Genomic DNA, 19,076 nt, shown 5'->3' with positions numbered 1-19,076 from the left:
CAGCACATTCAACGAAGAACCCGTGTCCACCAGCACGTGAGATAACACAGCCCCCTTGCACTCCATAGTGATGTGCAAGGCTTTGTTATGATTCTGCCCCTCGGGCGTCAGATCAAGATCTGTAAACCCCACGCCATGTCGGGTACTCACGTTAGCGATTACACCCTCAAGCTGGTTGACTGAAATCTCCTGAGGTACATTTGCCATATTCAACATTTTCAGCAAGGCGTCTCGATGTGCCTCAGAGCACAATAGCAGAGAAAGGATAGAGATCTTGGAGGGAGTTTGGTTGAGTTGATCCACAATCTTGTAATCACTCTTCTTAATGATACGCATGAACTCCTCCACGTCCTTTTCGAACGAGCCACCAGGCACATTCGTTTGAGCAGGCGCTTCGTCAACCACGGCCTGTTTGCCCTTAGCTCTAGTAGATGCCTCAGCATTGGCATTCCTCAACGATTGAGGCGCAAACAGCCGACCACTACGAGTAAAGCCTCCTGGACCACCCACATTGTCCACAACTGGACTCACAACCACAGGAGTTTTACTGACAGGCACATTAATCGTCACGGGCGCTTGATTCGAAGGCTTGACCCGGTTCTCAGCCCTTCTGTTGTTTCGGTAGGCGTTATCATACTTCCAAGGCACAACATTACTATTCACAGCCTTTCTTACCGGAGCAACGATAGTTGTTGGAGTATTGGCAGAAACTGGTGCAGCAATGGTAACCGGATTACCACTTGTTGTAGGCGCCCGTCCTTCAGACGGTTTAAAGAATATCGTGACAGTAGACACTGCCCCACGATCTCTGTTGTCAGCCCTACCAAACAGGACACAGCCTTCATCTATCAGCCTCTGTATACCAGCCCTTAACAGTTCACAACCGTTCTCAGCCTCTGCACAGCCCGCACAGTCTTCATCACAGCCCGGATGAACACCACTATTCAATAGACGGCTCTTGACAACCAGCAACGAAGTCTGAATTTCATCAACCCTGTCAACCAGATCTTCAGCTTCACTTTCAACACAATTTATCCGGTGAGCACCATGCGCCGGCATAGGATTGTTAACAACGTTAGGCACAGGAGAGAAATTGATCGCCTTGGAATCGATCAAATCCTGGACTTTGTGCTGAAAAGCCCGACACTTCTCAATGTGATGTCCTGGTGCCCCCGAATGAAAGTCACACCGGACATTAGCATCGTACCCAGGCGGCAATACTGTCGGCGGAGCCATAGTTCTCAACTCAACGAACCCTAATCTGAGCAACTCAGGCAGTAGCTCAGCGTAGGTCATGGGCAAGGGATCAAAGCGTCGCTCGGGCATCCGCTGCCTTGGCTGATACGGACGCTGTGGCTGTTGTTGTTGTTGCTGTCTCGGTTGTTGGGGAGGTTGACGTTGTTGAGGTGCAGGGATGGTCACTGCAGCAACCTGTCTATATTGATTCTGATTTCTATTCGGCCCTCGGCGGTGCTGAACAGCGTTGGTTTCACCTTCTCTACGGCGAGGTGCCCCAGAGAAAGGTTTCTTGGATGAAGAGGCACCAACATCATTGATCTTCCCAACTTTGATCAAGCTCTCAGTCCTTTCCCCACATATGACAACATCAGAGAAGCTTCCAAATGGGCAACTCCCCATTCGATCCATAAACACTCCCTGAAGTGTGCCAATGAACATGTCTGTCAACTCCCTTTCCAGCATAGGGGGTTGAACTCTGGAAGCAAGTTCACGCCACCTCTGGGCGTACTCTTTGAAGCTCTCATTGTTTTTCTGGCACAGGCTCTGCAGCTGAGTCCGGCTAGGTGCCATATCCATGTTGTGCTTGTATTGTCTGAGAAAAGCTTCTCCCAGATCCCTCCAACATCGGATAGAATCTATTTTGAGCTCCATGTACCAATCCAAAGATGCCCCAGATAGGCTATCTTGGAAGAAGTACATCCACATTTTCTCGTCATCTGTATATGCCGAGATCTTCCGATAGTATGCCTGCACATGAGTGCGAGGGCAAGAAGTACCATTGTACTTGTCAAAGGTGGGCGCTTTGAACTTATGGGGAATTCTCAATCCTTCAACCAACCCCAAATTTGTGACATCGAACCCGAGAGAGTTCTGGCATTCCATCGCTCTTATTTTTTCAGCCAGGGCATCAACCTTACGATCCCTATCCTCCCTTCTGACAACGTCACCATCATCTTCACTCAGCATTGTGAACATGTCCTCTTGTCTGTCGACAATAGGAGCTGGATGACGCACCGGAACCTGGGTAGCTCTGACATTGACCTCTGCAACAAGAGGCTGTCCATCCACTCTTATACCCCTGAGTTCATCTCCCGTAGCATAGCCATAAACAGGAGCAGCAGCAACATTAACGGTCTCATGAACAGGTGGACCAACAGGTGAACCACGGTTAGACGCCTGAATAACCGTCTCTTGTCTCTGAACCAAAGCACGAAGCTCCTCTTAACCCTGAGCAACCCCTTGCATCATCGTCATAAATTGGGCCATGTTCGCCCTCATCTCAGCTAACTCATTCTGGACCTGATCCATGCTCCTTCGTTGATTAAGTCTGGTAGAATACCGGTGTGGTCGCTGATCAGCTATCCTGCCTAACACAGGAACCAAAGTGAGAAGTCGGCACAAGAACACCTGTTATGCGAATGTTATGAGTATGATGCTAATGCATATGATGCAAATGATAATGATCATTTCTCAGGCATTCAAAGAGCCTGATCCATCCTCAAAAGATGGCAACCTGCAACAACACGAAAGCAACAGGGAAATACAGAAACAACATACAACAGAGCAGTGAGTACAGAGTGAAACAACAATCTCATCTATAAATGAGCAACTGGATCATACAACAAAGATCCAAATATCCAACAAAGCACAACAAAGAATCCCACCCAACAAGCCTGGGGGTGATTCTCAACATAACATCAGAAAAGTACAAGCTAAGACAAGTTACTTCCAGGAATGAGCGTCTTCAAGTAGTGACACTGGTCTATCAACAGTTCACACTCTGAACATTCTGGCAAGGGAGTGATCTTCTCCTTCAACTGTTTTCTGAGCTCTAACACCTCTCCTCTAAGGTGGTTTTCTGATGCAAGTCTCTGGTCGACTTCCTTCTTCAACTGGATATCTTTGTCTCTGAGTTGCTTCTCCAAGTCTCTGATCTTCTTCAGATAACTGGCTTCAGCTCTCTGCAATCTCAAACACTCTCTGTGCTCTGCATCCAACAAGGTCTCCATCTCTGAATAAGATCTCTTCTTGCTCCTTACTCCACCAATATCTGCACTCTGGGCATCTCTGAGTTGATGAGTCAGGTTCAGCCTATCAGCTTTGGCTTGATACAACTCCATCTGGGCATCTTGCTCTTTCTCCTTCAGACGATGATTCTCCATCAGGGCTTGCTTGTACTGCTCAACAGGCACAGTTTCAGCAAGAATCAAGGGTGGTTGCACTTGCAACGGATTCATCCTATCATAGGGCAACAGTAAAGTCTCCACTCTCTTCTTCACCCAATCAGTGTAATCAGGCATAGTAATGGCAAACTTCTTCCCTAAGACAGATCCATCTCTAACACCAATAGACTTCCAAGCTCTCCCAATCTGCTCCAATCTAACAGGGTCGCTTCGTTTCTCAAAACACACACTTTCAGCTATCTCAGCTTCAAGTGGCCTTCCACTCATCACGAACCCTAACTGGCGAAGAGAAAGAACCGGGTTGTAATTGATGCAACCCCTAGTCCCTACAAGTGGCACGTTCTGGAACTCTCCACAACTCATAATGACATTCCGCACATCCATCCGGTAAGACTGCCATCTGATGTCATATGAAGTAAGAGACATCACCCTCTGAGTCCACCTGTAAGTGCTCTGAGCGTCAACAAACGGTCCGCTGACTGGCAGGAGAGACATGAACCACCTGAGCAAGAGTGGGAGACAACATCTGATAGCTCCACCCTTACCATGCCTACTGTGGATAGCATAGTAAGTGTCAGCTAACAGAGTAGGAACCGGATTCCCTCCCATGAAGATGCAAACTGCAGCATAGTCAACAAAGTTGGGCATACTCGGAAACAGGACAATCCCATAGATCATAACAGCAAGTTGGGCATAGAAAGCTTCCCAATTTCCCTTCTCTGCTTCTCCTCTAGCAACTCTCAGCAGAAACTTCAAAGGCAGCCCAACTGTGTCCCCACTGGTCTTCCAACTACCACTGATCTCTCTGATACTCAGATGAAGAGCCCTAGCAACCACCCTGAAGTCAACTTCCTTTGGTACGTCCAAGAAAGGAATCTGATGCTGAATAGGGACGCCCAACAGAATGGAGTACTCCTCGAGAGTAGGCGCCAACTGATAGTCCTGGAAAGTGAAACATCTCAGCTCCGGGTCATAGAACTGTAGGAGAGTCTGCAACGGCACCGGGTCGACTACCATCTTCAACAAAGTCAACAGATCCCCATACTGGTCACCGAACCCCTTCTGATGATCCCTGGTCACAAGGCTACTCAACTCAATCAGCGACGTCAGAGGCTCACTGTGGAAAATGTAGGAACAAGTCTTCCGCTTCGGCTCTGGAACTGTTGCCATCTTTATCAGTGAACAAGCTCTGGAATGTACCTGAGAAATGATATGCATGCAGGGATTAGTTTCTCCTTTTTCTTTTTTTCCAATTTTTTTTTATTTTACATTTCTTTGGAAAAATAAACATGCTATGATGCACATGATGCAGACACGACTGGCAAGCTGTGCATCTCTGAATACAGGATCGAAGCTTCGGCTCGAACTCTGATCACAATCATCTGAAACCCAAAGTCAACTGATCAACTGTCATCTGAACCCAATCTGAGAAACTGAGTCACCAACAGAACCCTGAGTCACCATCAAGTCACCATCAGTCACCAACAGTCACCATCTGTACCTGTTAAAGTGATCATTCCCTCCCCACTCACGGGTGTCATCTAGGCCAGGGTAAGGTCGAGAGAAACGCAGGATAAACAACCCTTTCAAGAATATCATCCTGTGCACACCAGATGTATGCACCGATAATACCCCATCAGAGTCTGAACTGCTCGTGATATCAATGTTCCGCTAAGTGGCGCATACCACCCGCTTCCCATGAATCACTTTATTCCTAGGTTTCCTAGATTGCACTCATAGCCTGGGTATTGGGCCTTTTACCTTGAGTAACTCCCACCCAATCAGAGAGACACAGCACAACCAGCAGATGGATATGAATGAATGCAAACATTAATGCACACATAAATGCAATCAATAGACAATGAATGCAATAAATAACAGCAAATAGCAACCAAAGCCCTAACCTAGAGAGCGCTAGGAGAGACTCGCTTAGGGAAGATGGACCAGCACAGGTCAACTTCTCTATGTCCCCAGCAGAGTCGCCAGCTGTCGCATTACGCGAAAAACCGGCGGGAAACGAAGAACAACAGAGCCGCCACCGTGCGTTATTTATCCCAAAAGAGGGAAAGGAAACGCTCAGAGTAAACCTGGAAAAGACATGGTCTCGCGACCAAAGAGAATGGGATCGGGAGTCGGTTATGCGAAGGGAAGGTATTAGCACCCCTACGCATCCGTCGTACTCGACGGGATCCACGCACAAAAGGAAGGGAAATGGTTGCTAAAACACTGCTCACAAACACACACACACTGGCTGAAAGAGACACAAGAAAACAAACAAGGCTGACTCGGCAGGATATCGCATCCTGGGCCTACTTAGTCTATCAGGCATAGACATCAGAGTCAAAGTAGTTCGGACCAGGGAAACAACACATGCTCGCTAGGATGTCACATACTATGCATACGTATCTCCTTTGGACGAAGGAGAATCAGAGCATTCGTAGCTCGGCTAACACGCACACAAACAAACACAGGCAAAGGCAAACATGGAGCCTGAATGCCAATTACTGGACTTACATCAGCATCCGAACCAAAACACACACAAGAAGGCAAACGTGGAGCCCGAATGCCAATCACTGGACTTACATCAGCATCCGAACCAAACACACGCACACTGGAACCCGAATGCCACTCGATGGACTTACATCAGCTTCCAAGCACACCACAAGACAAAACAAAGACACAGGCGCCCGGAGAGATCTGCTCATCTCCTGCCTACGTACCTCATCTGGTATGAGGATCAGGGCGACGTAGTTCCCCTACGGAGGGATACAGGACTAGCCTAACCAGATAACAGAGGGAGACACAACTAGGGAGACTACGACTCGAGCCTAGATGTCATCATGCAAAATCATCCCTAAGTTAAGGTTTCTAGCTAACTTGCACAGGAAGCAAGCCTATCCTAAAGCACAAGCAATAGCAAACAAAGCATTCACACGTAGCACACACTATATACACACAAGTGGGGCTCAATCAAGGGTGGGGCTGCAAGAGCAAGCCATCTGTACGGGGTGAGTTTTGCTCTTAACCTTGACATTGAGAGCCAAGGTGAAGCTGAGGAAAGATGGGTGAAGATAAGACTTCACAGCTCTTATCCCTGGCCAGGGAGAGCTATAGACAAAGGAGTGTGGGTCCAGAAAGTGGGAACCCTTCTACACTTAAGACACTGACTCAACTGTACAACTGTACAAGATCTTGGGTTACTGTCCTCAATGCATCAACACAATGGTGTGAGCAGAGGGACGACTCAACAGAATAGCGGGAGATAGATTCCATATCTCTCTTATCCGCCAATTGCCTCATAGAGGTCTTTACCTGCTTGGGGGACAAAAGTAAACAAGCACAAACATCGCCTCTTAAGGAGGACTTCAGACAGGTGCCTGGCTAGGTAACAAGCCAGGTCTTCCAGACTACATGGAGACAAGAGAGTCTACCTCAATGCTTAAGCAAAGCAAAGCAAGCTAGTTCTCAAAGAACTAAAGCGACTATGGTACCTGAAATCAATCAAATATAATCAGTATTCAAGTCACAAAACCAAACAGCAAATAGTTCACAATTAACTACACCCAAACAAACACAAGCCAATGCACCAAGGTGCAAGCCATTAAGGCTCAAACTCAAATATCAACCCTGCAAAACAAAGTCAAAATTAGCTATATACAAGTCACAAATCAAGTCCAATGGAAGCACACCATCAAGCATAGGCCATTTGTGCTATTAACCTGAAACACAACTCAAAAGTGAGATCACAAACCACTAGTCCAAGACTAGGGTCAAAAGGAGATGAAAAATCCAAAACAGCAAGTGAAAAATGATCAAAACCAAGATAAATCAATTAAGAAGAGAATCCAATTGGCCTCACATCTAAACTATGCACCAAATACATTTCATGCACAATTTAAGTCAAACTAGGCAAATGTGAACCACATATGAGCAAACAGAATGATCACAATCAAACAAATACCAAAACAACTCAATAAATTCCACAAAAATTCAAGTCTAAACAGAACACATTCAATGAGCTTAATATCAAATTTCATGCTGTTTGGACAAGAGGAAGTAGGGAAATTAAATTCAACAAGTCAGGACATGCAAAAATCAATCCAAACTAGGTCACAAAGCATGTGTCAACTTCAAGCAAATGTAAAACAGTGACAACAAATGAGAAATAAATGGGACCAAAGCCAAAATGACATTGAACATGTTAAGAATCACTCCACCAAATTTCATCTTCATATGATAAGGTATGAGAATTTCACAAGCCATGTAAGTTAATCACTCAAGAAAAACCCTAAAATGACTAAATAGCAAACAAAAATCCCAATCAAATAGGAAATGGCTCAAAAAATCCTACAAAAAAAAATCATGCTCAAACTAGACATACACAAGTGATCACATGCAAAAATTGGGAGCAAATGGCAAAGCACAAGCAGGAAAACAAAATTCATGAAGTTAACATAACATAGTGTGACACAAATTGTCACACTCAACTTGAGAACATCATATCTCCGTAACCAGAAACTCAAAATTATCAAACCATACACCAAAATCACCAGGAAAGAGTCAAGAACATGCCTATAAAATTTCACACATTTTGGATAAGGCATCAAGATTTCATGATCAATATGGCAAAACATACACATGAAGCATACATGATCAAGATCACTAGGCAAAACCAAAAATCCACTAGGCACAACTTCCATTATCATACCTAAAATAAACTAGAGGAAATTTGGAGATCAACACAAAAATCCTCACTCAATTTGGATAATCCATGATTTAATTATGATTTTTTGAAGTTTGATCATAAAATGAAATAAACATTTAAACATGAAAATGATTTTAATTGAACTAATGGCAATTTTGTAATTACGCCTGGCCAGGGATGAAACGCGGCGTTTCAATTATTCAGTGGCGCACTAGGATTGGCCAGAAACGGCGGTAAACACAAATTCAAACGCAAAATCCAAGCAGAAAGATCTAACACGCGATTGGAGCTGTTTTTCATCATCTTCATCAAATAAATTTCCAGAAAAATCGCGATGAACAAATTTTAACCAAAATCAACAAATTATATACCGTTGGAACCGTCTAAGCTAGCACAATCACAATATCACCATGAAATTTCCTAATTCCTAATGTACAGAACGGATCGAGCAAGAATAGGTTTCACCTCACAAATTCAATTCACGATTTCTCTCTCAAATCTTAATGGTTTTCAATTCTACAACTTGCACTACACTCTATGATCTACACTCTACAAGAACCACATCATGATTTGGAGAATGGTGAGAATCGAATTCCAACCTTTGATGATAGCAGCTGTGGATTTCGCGCGTTTCCAAGTGTAAAAGTGTGAAACAGATGATGCTTGGTGCTACAGAAGGTGTGTGGAATGATTTGCTTAGCTCAATTGTGCTCCAGGTTCTTGAATCTTCAAACTGCCATGGATGATCAAGGTGTTGACAGTTGCAATTTCTTGATGCCTTGGCCACGATTAAGCTCAAACAGATGCACACTTTCACCTGTAAATGGAAATGCAAGCAAGAACGATGCCAAACAATGATGAATTCAATGGAAAAATGTGAAAAAGTGTGTGAAAGCTTGAAGAAAAAATGAGAGAAATCTTGTGATTTTGCTTTTGGATCTGAGAAAGTGATTTGTGATTATGCATTTCTGTTACAATTAGGCTTTTATACCTTATGCTAATCCAAAAATTAATCAAGCTTAGGCAAATGCAAGTGATTAGTGTAAAATGCACTTTTGTGAGCTTTGGCCAAAATGCCCTTTCCATTGTGCAGCCAATGTATCAGTCTAAAAACAGTTCAAGCAAGTTCAAAATGGTATTTGGAATGTGTTGGAATTGGTCCCAAGTGCAAATGGCTTGTAATTTGGAAAATCACCTCTTTTCACACTAAAATGCAAAATGAACACTTAAAAAATGGACTTTTGCTATGATGATTTTTGATGAAATGTGATAATGCACCATGAAAGTTCATGTCAAATGTGGTTTGCTCAAAGAAAAATCAACCAATTTGGCCATTCCATGTGAAAGTTATGGCACTTTGAATTTAGGCATTTTCTGAAAATGATTGGACCATATCTTGCCAACCACATATGGGAATTTCATGTTCTTGGACTTTTTGGAATGGTGAGAACAATATCTTCAACTTTCATGTTGGACAAAATTCCATTTGAAGCTTGTATGGTGAAGTAATTTTGAGGAGCAAAACTTTCCATTTTGGGCAGTTGAAATTACAGGTCACCTGCCATTTTAGGAAACTTTTGATCTGACTTTATTTTCTTCAACCTTGATCTTTGGTATGTCAAATGAGACTTATATGGACATGAATGAAGCCTTTCAAACCATCTCCCCCCTTCAAATCCATAAAATCAGGCACAGTTGACCACAGTTGACCATAGTTGACTTTCTATGGTTCCAGATGAAATTCAGCCTGACTGTTGAGCTTTGATCATCCAACCTTTGGCCAAATCACTTCAAAATGATCACATAATCACATGAACTTGATAACCAACCTTAGGGCCTTGTCTAAATGGAAATGGCACATGCTTGCTTGTTTGACCTGATCTCCTGACCAGTTTGCCCTAATTTGTCAGCTGAACTTGCACTTGGACAAATGGCAATGCAATGTTATGCAATGGACTATGTTATGTTAATGACCTAATGATGAAAATGTATGTACACTAGGTAGGTGCAAATTTGAGGTGCTACAATTAGTCACCAACACAGTCACCACCTGTACCTATAATAAAGATCATTCCCTCCCCACTCACGGGTGTCATCTAGGCCAGGGTAAGGTCGAGAGAAACGCATCATAAATAACCTTTCACAGAATATCATCATATACACACCCGAAGTATGTAACGATAATATCCCATCAGGGTCTGAACTGCTCGTGATGTCAATGTTCCGCTAAATGGTGTAACACCCTTCTAAAATACCCCAAAATATTTAATTAAAAATAATAAACATATAACAATTCAGAGTAATTATGCCATTCAAGGGTGTCACACAATTATTCACACCATTCCACAATATAACGGTCATGCTCTTTTATTAATTCAAAACATAAACATTTGCATAAAACGCAGCGGATAGAGATCTCCTCAATCATGTAAAACATGTAACATTCACATGTAAATTATTCAACAACATAAAACATCCCCTCCCGATGTTACATCTATCAGAGCACGACCCACTAAGGAGACTACACTAGACTCCAAGCATTCGCTTCTACTCAACTCATTTCTCGTTACCTGAAAAATAGTTGTAAGGGTGAGTTCCTCAATCAATATAATAAGCATTATAGAATATAATGTCATGTTAAGTAATTTAACACATTAATCACCCTAATCGCAACATACAATCAGTAACAGCACATCAGCTCAACATCATACTCAACACCAACATAAACACAAGTATAATCTCAAATCATACTCCATAACAACACAACCACACGTATAATATTGGAATACATCCATTCATATTATATGCCATACATACATTATGCAATGAGACTCCACACATGCGGTACCGACTATTCTTGAACATCTAGTTCAAGCTCACCGATCCCTCCAGATACGGCTACTAAGCTCACTAGTCCCACTCATTTGAGACCTAGTGACTCACTCACTAATTCCTCACCATGGGAATTAGCTACAGCCCCGAAGGCTAGACTATGCACACTAATCATCTAGCATGCAAACATCAACAACAACCCACAATGGTTCACTCACTAATTCCTCACCATGGGAATTAGCTACAGCCCCGAAGGCTAGACTATGCACGCTAATCATCTAGCAATGCAACATCAACAACAATTCACAATGGACACATGCTCACACTCTAAGCCATACAACAGTCCATTCACAATTACATGCATAATATATACATTCATAGCATTATGCATATCATCATACATCATCAACACATGTATCAACACATCATTATCATGTCAATCAATTAAACACAGTATTAGCACACTCTACTAATACCTATACTGCTCAAAACAGCGGGAAATAATCCCTATTACATCATACGCCAACATAGGCCAACTCTCAATTATGTACACAACATTAAAAGCCAATTTTTCCACTCTGCAACAGTGTTAACCGGTTAACGCCCTGGGTTAACCGGTTAACGCAGGCAAAACACGCTCACTGCCCAAAACTTAACAGTGTTAACCGGTTAACGCCCTGGGTTAACCGGTTAACGCAGGCAAAACAGCACCAATTTCACAATTCGCAACAGTGTTAACCGGTTAACGCCCTGGGTTAACGGTTAACGCAGACAAAACAGCAGTTCCTGCGCTAACACAAGGCAGAATGCAGAATTCTCCGCATTTTCCGCCGTTGGAGGACTTCCGGACCTCCGATTCCGATTCCGTAAAAAGCTATACGTTCGGAATTTCACAACTAACCCAAACACAGATTCAATTACAGTCTAAATACAATTTATCCAACATAATTCTTCAGCATCAATAATCCCAATTAGGGTCAAATTAACGGCTTATCACTACCCATCACATATTATCCCATAATACCCATTAATCGACGATAAACCCCCCTTACCTGATTAATCCGGCGAATCTTTGAGCTCCAAGCTTTTCTCTCTTCAACCTTCAGCCCTTGCTCTGTCTCTTTGCCCTTTTCCTCTTTCACGATCGTTTCTCTGCTTTTCACGTAAAAACCTTTTTACTCCAAATGGGCTCTTTTCCTTATTTCCAACATATATATATTTTCCAAAATAATAATAATAATCCAATAATAATAATAATAAAATTTCCAATTATTTAATTAAATTAATAAATAAATTATTAACTCAATTTAAATAATTATTTTATTATTATCGGGGTGTTACAACTCTCCCCCACTAAAAGAGTTTTCGTCCCCGAAAACATACCTCAGGCGAACAACTCTGGGTAAGACTCCTTCATCTTACTCTCCAGTTCCCAAGTCACATTGCCACCTGCTGGTCCTCCCCAAGCTACCTTCACCAAGACAATCTCTTTACCCCGCAACTGCTTCAACTCTCGATCCTCGATCCTCATAGGTGATGTTTCAACAGTCAGGTTATCTCTCACCTGTACATCATCTATTTGGACTACATGCGACGGATCATGAATGTACCTCCTCAACTGAGACATATGAAAAACCTCATGCAAATTCGCAAGCGACGGCGGTAAAGCGATACGATAGGCTACCTCCCCTATCCTCTCCAAAATCTGATAAGGACCAATAAATCGAGGTGTCAACTTCTTCGACTTCAAAGCTCGACCAACACCAGTTATCGGAGTAACACGAAGAAACACATGATCTCCCTCTTGGAACTCAAGTGACTTCCTCCTCTTATCATGATAACTCTTCTGACGACTCTGAGCAATTCTCATCTTCTCCTGAATCATCTTAATCTTTTCTGTAGTCTGTTGAACAATCTCCGGTCCAACCACAGCACTCTCACCGGACTCATACCAACATAAAGGCGTCCGACATCTCCTACCATACAAAGCTTCAAACGGTGCCATACCAATGCTCGAATGAAAACTATTGTTGTAGGTAAACTCAATCAAAGGCAAATAACAATCCCAAGCGCCTCCCTTTTCCAAAACACAGGCTCTCAAAAGATCCTCTAATGACTGAATGGTCCTCTCAGTCTGACCATCAGTCTGCGGATGATATGCAGAACTCAATCTCAGCTTAGTTCCCAAAGCTCTCTGCAAACCTTCCCAGAACTTCGATGTAAATCTAGGATCTCTGTCCGAAACAATACTAGACGGAATACCATGCAAACTTACAATCTTCTCAATATACAACTCGGCTAATCTCTCTAACGGATAATCCATTCTGATCGGAATGAAATGAGCCGACTTCGTCAATCTATCCACAATCACCCAAATAGCTTCAAAATTCTTATTTGTCCTCGGCAAACCAGACACAAAATCCATACTGATACTATCCCACTTCCACTCTGGGATAGCCAACGGTTGCATTAGCCCAGACGGCTTCTGATGCTCAATCTTTGACTTCTGACAAGTCAAACAGGAATAAACAAAACTTGCAATTTCTCTTTTCATTCCCGGCCACCAAAATAACTTTTTCAAATCATGATACATCTTCGTAGCTTCAGGATGAATACTCAAACCACTACGATGTCCTTCTTCAAGAATACTCTTCTTAAGTTCGGTAACATCCGGAATACACACCCGATTACCAAATTTCAAAACACCATTCTCATCAACTCTGAATTCACCACCTTGGCCTTGATTCACTAAAGTCAACTTATCAACCAAAAACACATCGGATTTCTGACCCTCTCTGATCTCATCCAGAATACCACTTGTTAATTTCAACATTCCCAATTTAACACTATTGTGAGTACTCTCACACACCAAACTCAAGTCTCTAAACTGCTCAATCAAATCCAATTCCTTAACCATTAACATAGACATATGTAATGATTTCCGACTCAATGCATCAGCCACTACATTTGCTTTACCCGGATGGTAATTCAAACCAAAGTCATAATCCTTCAGAAATTCTAACCATCTCCTCTGTCTCATATTCAGCTCTTTCTGATCAAACAAATACTTTAAACTTTTATGGTCACTGAAAACCTCAAATCTTGATCCATACAAGTAATGCCTCCATAACTTCAGAACAAACACTACAGCTGCCAACTCTAAATCGTGTGTCGGATAGTTCCTCTCATGAACCCTCAGTTGTCTCGAAGCATAAGCTATAACTTGCTTATTCTGCATCAACACACCACCCAAACCCAACAATGAAGCATCACAGTAAACCTCAAATGATTCCGACGAACTCGGTAATATCAGAATAGGAGCAGTAGTTAACCTTCTCTTTAACTCTTGGAAACCTTCTTCACATTTCGAGTCCCAAACAAACGCTTGTCCCTTTCTAGTCAACATCGTCAACGGTAACGCCAACTTAGAAAATCCCTCAATGAACTTCCTATAATACCCTGCAAGTCCAAGAAAACTCCTTATCTCAGAAACTGACTTCGGAGCTTCCCACTTAGATACCGCTTCTATCTTAGAAGGATCAACAGCAACACCACCTCTTGAAATCACATGACCAAGAAAACTAACTTCTTCTAACCAAAATTCACACTTAGACAGTTTAGCAAATAACTTCTTTTCTCGTAGAACTTCTAAAACCACTCTCAAATGCTCAGCATACTCTTCTTCAGATTTCGAATACACCAAAATGTCATCAATAAACACCACAACAAACTGGTCTAGATACGGATGGAAAATCCTATTCATATACTCCATAAATACTCCAGGCGCATTAGTCACACCAAAAGGCATTACAGAATACTTATAATGTCCATACCTTGTTCTGAAAGCAGTCTTCTGAATATCCTCAGTTTTCACACGTATCTGATGATACCCAAATCTCAAATCTACCTTGCTGAACACACTCGCACCAACCAACTGATCCATCAAATCGTCAATCCTCGGTAAAGGATACCGATTCTTGATCGTCACTTTATTCAATTGCCTGTAGTCCACACACAACCTCATGGTACCTTCTTTCTTCTTAACCAACAACACTGGTGCACCCCATGGTGACACACTCGGACGAATAAATTTCTTATCCAACAGATCTTCCAACTGACTCTTCAATTCAGCTAACTCAACAGCAGACATACGATACGGAGCCATCGATATCGGTCTAGTACCAGGTACCAAATCAATCGAGAACTCAACTTCACGCTCTGGCGGTAATTCATTCACTTCTTCGGGAAACACATCAGGAAAATCACACACCACTGCTAGATCGCCAATCACCAGTTTATCTTTAGCCTCCAGAGTCGCTAACAGCATAAACAACTCTGCCCCATCCGCTACTGCCTCATTCACCTGCCTCGCTGATAGAAACAAACTCTTCCCTTCCTCAATCTCAGGAAATATTACAGTCTTATCAAAACAGTTGATAAAAACTCGATTAAACACCAACCAGTTCATACCCAAGATAACATCAATCTGCACTAGGGGAAGACACACAAGGTCTATCCCAAAGTCTCTACCAAGAATACTCAAAGGACAATTCAAACAAACTAACGTAGTAGTCACTGAACCCTTCGCAGGAGTATCAATCACCATACTACCATGCATCTCAGATATCTCTAACTTAAGTTTCACAGCACAATCCAAAGATATAAAGGAATGAGTAGCACCGGTGTCAATAATAGCTACAAGAGGAAAGCCGTTAATATAACACGTACCTCGGATCAAACGATCATCTGCAGAAGTCTCAGAACCCGATAAAGCAAAGACCTTGCCTCCTGACTGATTCTCTTTCTTCGGCTTAGGACACTGTGGACTGATATGACCCAACTCTCTACAGTTGAAACAAGTTACAGTCTTCAACCGACACTCTGCAGCCAAATGACCACCTTTGCCACACTTGAAACACTTCATCTCAGCACTGGTACACTCATGGACACGATGTCCGGCCCGACCACATCTATAACACTTAACAGGAGCACTAGAGTCTCCCCCACTAGGCCTCTTCATCCCACTCTGTCTCTGGAAACCTTTGCCAGCTGCATACGGTTTCCCACGATCATTCTGATTCTTGCCTTTCCTATCAACCCGTTGCTGATAGCTCTCTGCTCTGGCTTTGGAATCCTGTTCAAAAATCCTGCAACAGTCAACCAAGTCAGAAAACACTCTGATCCGCTGATATCCAATAGCCTGTTTGATCTCAGGACGCAACCCGTTCTCAAACTTCACACATTTCGAAAATTCTCCAGCAGCCTCATTATAGGGAGTGTAATACTTCGACAGTTCTGTGAACTTAGCAGCATACTCAGTAACAGACCTGTTACCCTGCTTCAATTCCAAAAACTCTATCTCTTTCTTTCCTCTGACATCTTCTGGAAAGTACTTCCTCAAGAATCTCTCTCTGAACACAGCCCAGGTGATTTCAGCATTCCCAGCAGTTTCCAACTCAGTGCGGGTAGCAACCCACCAATCATCAGCTTCCTCTGACAGCATATGCGTACCGAACCTGACCTTCTGGTTATCGGCACACTCAGTCACTCGGAAGATCCTCTCGATTTCCTTCAACCACTTCTGAGCACCATCTGGATCGTATGCCCCCTTGAACATTGGAGGATTGTTCTTCTGGAACTCACTCAGTTGACGAGCAGCTCCCATTCCCACAACATTCGGATTTCCTCCAAGTACTCCAGCTAGCATACCCAGAGCCTCAGCAATCGCAGCATCATCTCTACCTCTTCCAGCCATCTCTATTCTGAAAACCCAAACAAACTAAAACAATGAGTACTGATAGGGTTACACAACACCTATACCGTACAGGGGAAATAGAATAATTACGACTCGACTCGACCGACTATGCTCTGATACCACTAATGTAACACCCTTCTAAAATACCCCAAAATATTTAATTAAAAATAATAAACATATAACAATTCAGAGTAATTATGCCATTCAAGGGTGTCACACAATTATTCACACCATTCCACAATATAACGGTCATGCTCTTTTATTAATTCAAAACATAAACATTTGCATAAAACGCAGCGGATAGAGATCTCCTCAATCATGTAAAACATGTAACATTCACATGTAAATTATTCAACAACATAAAACATCCCCTCCCGATGTTACATCTATCAGAGCACGACCCACTAAGGAGACTACACTAGACTCCAAGCATTCGCTTCTACTCAACTCATTTCTCGTTACCTGAAAAATAGTTGTAAGGGTGAGTTCCTCAATCAATATAATAAGCATTATAGAATATAATGTCATGTTAAGTAATTTAACACATTAATCACCCTAATCGCAACATACAATCAGTAACAACACATCAGCTCAACATCATACTCAACACCAACATAAACACAAGTATAATCTCAAATCATACTCCATAACAACACAACCACACGTATAATATTGGAATACATCCATTCATATTATACGCCATACATACATTATGCAATGAGACTCCACACATGCGGTACCGACTATTCTTGAACATCTAGTTCAAGCTCACCGATCCCTCCAGATACGGCTACTAAGCTCACTAGTCCCACTCATTTGAGACCTAGTGACTCACTCACTAATTCCTCACCATGGGAATTAGCTACAGCCCCGAAGGCTAGACTATGCACACTAATCATCTAGCATGCAAACATCAACAACAACCCACAATGGTTCACTCACTAATTCCTCACCATGGGAATTAGCTACAGCCCCGAAGGCTAGACTATGCACGCTAATCATCTAGCAATGCAACATCAACAACAATTCACAATGGACACATGCTCACACTCTAAGCCATACAACAGTCCATTCACAATTACATGCATAATATATACATTCATAGCATTATGCATATCATCATACATCATCAACACATGTATCAACACATCATTATCATGTCAATCAATTAAACACAGTATTAGCACACTCTACTAATACCTATACTGCTCAAAACAGCGGGAAATAATCCCTATTACATCATACGCCAACATAGGCCAACTCTCAATTATGTACACAACATTAAAAGCCAATTTTTCCACTCTGCAACAGTGTTAACCGGTTAACGCCCTGGGTTAACCGGTTAACGCAGGCAAAACACGCTCACTGCCCAAAACTTAACAGTGTTAACCGGTTAACGCCCTGGGTTAACCGGTTAACGCAGGCAAAACAGCACCAATTTCACAATTCGCAACAGTGTTAACCGGTTAACGCCCTGGGTTAACCGGTTAACGCAGACAAAACAGCAGTTCCTGCGCTAACACAAGGCAGAATGCAGAATTCTCCGCATTTTCCGCCGTTGAAGGACTTCCGGACCTCCGATTCCGATTCCGTAAAAAGCTATACGTTCGGAATTTCACAACTAACCCAAACACAGATTCAATTACAGTCTAAATACAATTTATCCAACATAATTCTTCAGCATCAATAATCCCAATTAGGGTCAAATTAACGGCTTATCACTACCCATCACATATTATCCCATAATACCCATTAATCGACGATAAACCCCCCTTACCTGATTAATCCGGCGAATCTTTGAGCTCCAAGCTTTTCTCTCTTCAACCTTCAGCCCTTGCTCTGTCTCTTTGCCCTTTTCCTCTTTCACGATCGTTTCTCTGCTTTTCACGTAAAAACCTTTTTACTCCAAATGGGCTCTTTTCCTTATTTCCAACATATATATATTTTCCAAAATAATAATAATAATCCAATAATAATAATAATAAAATTTCCAATTATTTAATTAAATTAATAAATAAATTATTAACTCAATTTAAATAATTATTTTATTATTATCGGGGTGTTACAAGTGGCGCATACCACCCGCTTCCCATGAATCACTCTATTCCTAGGTTTCCTAGATTTCACTCATAGCCTGGGTATTGGGCCTTTTACTTCGAGTAACTTCCACCCCAACAGAGAGACAACACAGCACAGCCAGATGAACAGATGAATGTGAATGAATGCAAACATAAATGCAAACATAAATGCAAACAATAAATGCAAACAATAAATAAATGAATGTAATAAATGAAACAGCAAAAGCAACCAAACCCTATCCTAGAGAGCGCTAGGACTGACTCGCTTAGGGAAGATGGACCAG

Source organism: Lathyrus oleraceus, chromosome 3 (assembly GCF_024323335.1).
Source record: "Lathyrus oleraceus cultivar Zhongwan6 chromosome 3, CAAS_Psat_ZW6_1.0, whole genome shotgun sequence".
In the NCBI taxonomy this organism is placed as follows: domain Eukaryota; kingdom Viridiplantae; phylum Streptophyta; class Magnoliopsida; order Fabales; family Fabaceae; genus Lathyrus; species Lathyrus oleraceus.
This window is presented reverse-complemented; position numbering follows the sequence as displayed.